This window comes from Chinchilla lanigera, unplaced genomic scaffold, assembly GCF_000276665.1.
Source record: "Chinchilla lanigera isolate Chin_1 unplaced genomic scaffold, ChiLan1.0 scaffold00077, whole genome shotgun sequence".
Lineage (NCBI taxonomy): Eukaryota > Metazoa > Chordata > Mammalia > Rodentia > Chinchillidae > Chinchilla > Chinchilla lanigera.
This window is the reverse complement of record NW_004955478.1, coordinates 9028071-9034702: the sequence shown is the minus strand read 5'-3', so window position 1 is coordinate 9034702 and position 6632 is coordinate 9028071.

Below are 6632 nucleotides of genomic sequence, written 5' to 3'. Positions count from 1 at the left end.
TAGAGGACCAGCAGGGGGCGAGGCGGAAGGCCCCCGGGAAGCCAGGGCCCGGGGCTGGGTGGCAGCCGCGCAGGGAGGCAGGCGCGGTGTAGTCAAGGTCGGCGGAGTGGCAGGTCTGGCTGACCTTTGCATGAGATCCTCCTGGCTAGGGTGTGGGAAGCAGACAATGGGTAGGAAACGGGGGAGCGAAAGCAGGAAGACGCGAGGAAGCTCTTGTGATCGTTCAGGCACCGGAAGATGGTGGTTCCTTTGGCTCAGGACGGCAGCAGTGTTCGGAGGCATTGAGCGTGTGTGTGTGTGTGTGTGTGTGTGTGTGTGCGCGCGCGCTCGCATGGTGCGTGCTTATGCCTGTGTTGCCCTGTTTATGACTTTGTAAATGTACATTTCCACTTTTCTGAGTAGACAGTAGTCACGTGGTTTAAAAGCTGAAGGATCTAAAAAGATTCACAAGACACGCATTGAACAGTCTCCCTTCCTCTTCCAGTCCCACCCAGCCCACAGCCTCCGGCCCTGCTGGTTTCCTGGGTCTCTTTCCAGTGTTCCTTTGTGAAAACACAGGCAAACATGAGCTCCGGACTTGCCCGAAGGGATCTCGGATGCCCTTGCCCGGGACGGGATGCGTTGGTGGGGAGACCTTTCCCTGTACCGTGTGGGACTGTGTGCCATTGCCTGGGACAGGACCCGAGGGAGGGCCTGGGAGCTGCCTGTCCAGGCCCAGGGCTTCGACCAAGGCTGGAGGACTTCCCTCAGCGGCAGGCCCTGTGGAGGGGCCTGGTCACTCAGGGAGGGAATCCCAAGCCAATGGGAGGTCCTCGATGACTAATCTGCTTCACCCAGAAGTGACTGGCTCCCTGTGTGAGCTAAGTGCTGTGTCGCTGGCCTCTCCTGAGCACCGCTTGGCGGTGCTGGGAGGCACTCATGCAGAGGGCCCGTTGGACCCCCAGCGACCCCTCTCCCAGGAGAGAAGGAAACGGGGGAAGGCAAGGAGCGGCTCTGAGATCTAAGGAGCTGGTGGAGCAGCTGAGAGAAGGAGGACCGAGTGTCCAGTTAGGCCTGGAGCCGGTGCGCGGCGCCTACAGTGTTCACCTCTCTGCTTCTCTTGCTGGCTGGATCCGCCAGGACCCTGTATTCCCACAGCTTTGGGGCACGAGGGGTCCCCAGAGACTGCGTTCTAAGCTTCCCTGCTGGAAACTCCTTTTCCCGGGGGTCGGGGGTTCACTCCTGGAACTCTGATGGGGCAGTAGGAAAGCACAGGGCCCAGACATTTGCTCTCTGGGTCCACGATACCTGATTCTGCCAGAACACGTGAGAGTGCCTCCCTTTTGCTGATTTCTTTTTTTTTTGTCTTTTTGAGACAGGGTCTCGCTATGCAGTTCAGGCTGGCCTTGAGCTCACTTTGTAGCCCAGGCTGGTCTCGAACTTGCAATGATCCTTTTGCCTCAGCCTCCCGAGTGCTAGGATTACAGGCGTGCGCCACCATGCCCAGCTCTTTCTGTTGATTTCAGTGCAGTAGGCACGAAGCACCGCCTCTACATGCCAGGCTCTCTGCTGGTGGCAGATGCCCTGAGGCCCATTCCAGTAGGCCTGGGCAAAGGGCACTGTCTGCCAGGCACCAAGCCAACCTTCACTGGCAGACCTAAACCGGCCCAGTTCTGGCCACCTGGACGTTCAGTGACAGCTCAATGAATCTGTGATAACGGGCGGCCTTCCAGAGCACGCCGTCCTCCCAATCTCTTTGTCACGTCGGAGATGGCTTCCTCCCGGGTGTCCTGGCAGAACGGGCCTGGCCCAGTGGGCAGCGCTGTGAGGCCACAGGAGCGAGGCGGCGGCCAGCCACACCACATGGCTCTCCTGGAATGGAGCTTTCTGAGCCAGGCCAAGCTGCCTGGAGTCCAGGGCTTGCGTCTGCGGCAGGCACGAGGGAAAGAATGGTTTCTTGGAGGTGGACGCCAGGGGACGCGGGCAGCAAAGCGGGGAGATTAGCAGGGCCGTGCAGGGAAGCCAGCAGGAAAAGAAAGCTATTGCAGCCCAGGTCTGATTGTCTTTATTCTAGCAGCTACCAAGAGGTGCTAGGCCTCTCCCCTCCAGCCAGAGTCAGCATGATTTGAGGGGCAGATTTCACCCTTTCTTTGCTCGAATGCGGCGGCTGGGGCGGGAATGTCAGGCCCAGGGCGAGAAGAAGGAGAGGAGCAGCAAGCAGGCCTTTCCTGCTTGAGTTGACTCACCGCTGGCCTGCAGGGTTTTTTGTTTGGTTTTGTTTTTTGTTTTTTTCCGGTACCGGGAATCAAACTCATGACCTTGCGCTTAGCCAGGCAGGTGCTGTGCTGCTGAGCTAAATTCCTGCAGGTTTAAGGCCGCTCATTCAGGAGTGCAGCGCACCGACTGCCTTTCTAGCTTAGCTGCAGAACTGTCTTTTCAGCCTCTGCAGGGAAATGCCAGTTAGTGAAGGTTTTCCAGGCCAGCCAGCGTTTTCGCCTTTATTCACGGATGTGTCTCTGTGTCTGAGGCCGTACGGGATATCCAGGTCTGAGTGAGGAAGTTCCTGGCCCTCCAGCACAGCAGGTCCCTGCTGGTATTTTTTTTTTTTTTTTTCCCAGTACTGGGAATCGAACTTACGACCTTGCACTTGCCAGGCAGGCGCCATGCCGCTGAGCTAAATCCCCAGCCGCCCCCCACCTGCTGGCTTTTGCAGAGATCTGCCACCCCTCACTCCTCCCTGGGTCTGGGGAGATGGGGGTGGGCTCCTTCCCACAATAGGGTTTTGGAGGCTCAGGAGCTGCCTCAGACATGCTATTTCTACATGGTAATGATTAAAAATATTTATGAAGAGCAGCCATTCCTCAGGATCCAACGGGGGTTTGCTCCAGGACCCCCTGCAGATACCCAAATCTGAGGATGCCCAAGTCCCTTATGTAAAATAGCTTAGTGTTTGGGTATACCTCGCATATACCCTCCTTGATAGCTTAAGTCATCTCTAGGGTACTTTTCATACCTAATACAATGTAAAGGCCATGTAAATAGGTGCTATATTGCTTAGGGAATGATACAGAGCCTGTACACATTTGCGGTAGACATAGCTTTTTTTTTTCTCCCGGTACCAGGAATCAAACTCATGACCTTGCGCTTGCCGGCAGGCGCTTTGCCACTGAGCTAAATCCCCAGCCCCATGTAGACACAGCTTTTAAAAAAATATTTTCCATCAGAAGCGGGTTGAATCTGTGTACAATAATATCTGAGGATACAGAGGGCAAGAGGAGGGCAGGTCCAAGCCCCACCAGTGAGTGACTTAGAGAGACCCTTTCTCAAAATAAAAAATAAAAGGAGCGGGAGCATGGGTGGTGGGAAAGCACCTCTGGGGGCACCGCGGGAGGAGGCGGTGAGGACCGGGCAGAGGCCTCTGTGGTTTTGCGCTCAGGCTTTGAGACTTGGGAGATTTGTCTCCATCTGTCAAACCCACGGAAGCTTTCAGAAGCCTATCTGGAGAGTTAAAGCCTAACAAGGACCTCTTTCTCTTCGTTCCTGTATGGCTCCCTCCCACAGAGGAGAGATACAAGGTAGCTGGGTTGGAGCCAGTCTCTGGGGTCCGAGGCACAGACATTTGGGGGTCTCACTTACTGTACGTTTATATTATCAGTGATATTTTGAAATGCACCCACCAGCAGCCAACTCACCCTACCGATCGTCCCTCACCAACCTGGGTGGTGGCGTTTGGAGACGCCCCGCTGGCCGTATGGACTCTCAGCGACCGGACCTGGCCGCGCAGCCCTCGCAGGTGCTCTGCCTGATGACCGCACCCTAGACATCTGTGCCCGACACCCCGCTGTCCCCCCAAGACCCGCTTCTCCCATCCATGTGCCTGAGCCGCACCCCTCGGCCCTGGCGATTCCATGCTCCCCGCTTGGGAGCTGGTAGAACAGTGCTGCTTGTCTTGGCAGTGGGGTGCAGACCTTGGCCAATGACCAAGTTAGACCCTGTGGACCTAACCTCTCTGAGGTTAGGACTTCTCTGAGATGATACGGGTTATCATTACCTTACAGGCTTAAGACGTCACACGTTTAGTTCCCCAGGTCCAGCTCATAGAGAGTGGTCCATAGGCAGAACTCACGGGCTCATATCACCTTGATGTGACCTTTCTTGCTTCCCCGTAAGACTGAGCTCTGTGTGGATAGGACTTGCGCCTTTCCCCGTGTGCTCACAACCCGCAGGTACGTAACCCACGGAGGATGGAATGTGGGAGGGTCTCAGCGCAGCTGCCTGGAGAGCCAAAGGCTTGCAAAAACCTTGCGATCCACCCGCTATGCCTCAGCTTCTATAGATTCCGGTGATAATTACCCCATGACAGAAGGAAAGCAAGCCCTTGCCAGCGCTGTATTTCACAGTGAGACTCTGTTCTTTTAGCACCAGTGGGTGAAAAGCCCGAAAAGCGGAGGTGGACCCTGGGCGGCTGCCCCGTGGCGTTGACTTCCGGGACAGACGCACACCCCGGCAGGTCTCCCCCTCCCAGTCTCTTCGGAAGCGTTCCTGGTTGTATGCGACAATCCCTGAGACTGTGACCTGTGGCAAGAGTGCAGATTTCAGCAATTCAGTGATTTGCTGATGAAAACCCCCGACAGCCTTGGGCAACTGCTTCAGACAGGGTGCCGTCTGACTGTAGTTAGAGCTGTCAGGATGTTTAAGGTAGCTCAGTCTAGCCTTCGTAAGTCGCATCAATTCCATTTGATTCTCTGTTTGTTTATTGATTTGGTACTGGGGAATGAATCTCAGGCCTTCACATTTAACTATATCCCCAAGATTTTTTTTTTTTAATTTTTAAATTTTGAGATAAATTCTCACTAAGTCACTAAATTGCCCAGGGAGGATTTGAACTTGTGATCCTCCTGCCTCAGCCTCTCAGAGTTCTGGGACTACAGGAGTGTGCACCATGTCTAGCTCACTTATTTGTTATACATATATATTTATTAGAGGTGAGGTCTCACTATGCTGCCTAAGCTGGCCTTGAACTCCTGGGCCCAAGCAATCCTCCTGCCTCAGCCTCCTGAGTAACTGGGTTAAAACCTGGATATAAAACTTATTTTAAAACATGAAGCGTCCCTTCTCACATGTTTCTCAGTAGTGGCTTCTGAACACATCTTCACCCGATCTTAAAATTGTTAAAAAAAAAAAAAAAAGGCTTGCTTTCCCACAGGGCTAGGGAATTGAGGTGTCAGGAATTTTATGCAGGTCATGGAGATATTCTCAACTTCAGGGGCTCCTCTAGGCTCTACCAACAGGAAGGTTGTCTGTTCACTTTGTCTCTGATCTCGGGCCTCGGCTGCCTGGCTGAACCTACTCTGCGTAGCTGCATCACTTTGCTTATCTGGAGCACGTGAGAGGCGGGGGCAGGGTGCGTGAGGTCGCTCAGTCTGGCCCTCCCGAATCCCCTTGGCACGTCACCCGCTTTGCCCCTAGCAGCAGCTTATCCTCGGAGGCCCGAGGCACCTCTCTTCCTTCTTACTCCACCCCGTGTTTTTAATCTCTTCTTCCGCTTTTCAGGCAATTTATGGAGGCACACGGTTATACCCCGAGCCCACGCACTGTACCTGTGAGCCTGAGCAGATCCGTCCGGTTGTGCATCACTAGAGCAGGCCTTACAGCGCCTTCGTCACCTGCGAGTCCCTGCCCATCCCCCTGCTCCCCAGGTCCGCTCCCTTCCCAGGTCCCAGAGACCCCGGTCTGCTTTCTGCCTCTGTGCTTCGCATTTTCCAGAACTTGAATATAGATGGAATAAGAGACTACGTGGCTTTTGGCGTGCGGCTCCTTCCATTCGGCATGCTGTGTTTGGTAGTCTGTGCCCTCTGCCTTGTAATAGTTTCACTCCCCCGCCCCCCACAATGACACAACTTTCTTACTTGTCCTTCTGTCCTTTTTTCACCCCAGAGTCCTGACTTAGTCTTTGGACCCTAAGACGCAATTAGGAAAGAAGCGCAGTGCCCACACACACGCACCAGGTCCCGAGTGAGTGCCACCTGCCCCAGCCCTCGGGGCCCAGGGCGTACCCCCTATGCTGAGGGCAGCGGTAGGAGTGGAGGTGAGGCGGGCTGTGAGGTGTGCTTTCTCCTGCCGCAAGCCTGAGACCCTCCGCCTTTGTCCAAGGAGAGAAATAAGCACAAAACGCTTATTTTGAGAACAAAGTTTATTGAAGGCACAGCCCCCTTCCACTCAGGGTGCACTGAGGCCTGAACTGGTGCCCTCCGCGGTGGGACCCCAGGCTGCTGGGCCCTTCCGGGCTGCCAGACGGGCAGGAGCAGGCAGCCTGCAGCCTGCTCGACGGCCCCAGACAACCCGGCCTGTGCTGTCGGGGACTAGCCCGGCCCCCATGTTACACGTGGAGGCCAAGCCCGGCTCCAAGGCGGGCAGAGTGCAAACACACTGGTTTTGGTCTCAGTAAAGAGGAGGCGGGGGGGGGGGTCATGTGGGGACGAGACGGGGCTGCCGCGCGGGGAGGTCTCTGCAGAGCGCGGTGCCGGCCCCCTGCTAGACGGTGCGGCTGGGATAAACGCTGCTCTCACTTCCACCTCCCAAGTCGGAATCTAGAAAGCAAGAGGATCTCTCAGCACTTAGGGCCTCCGCAGACTTCAGGGTCTACCACGAGG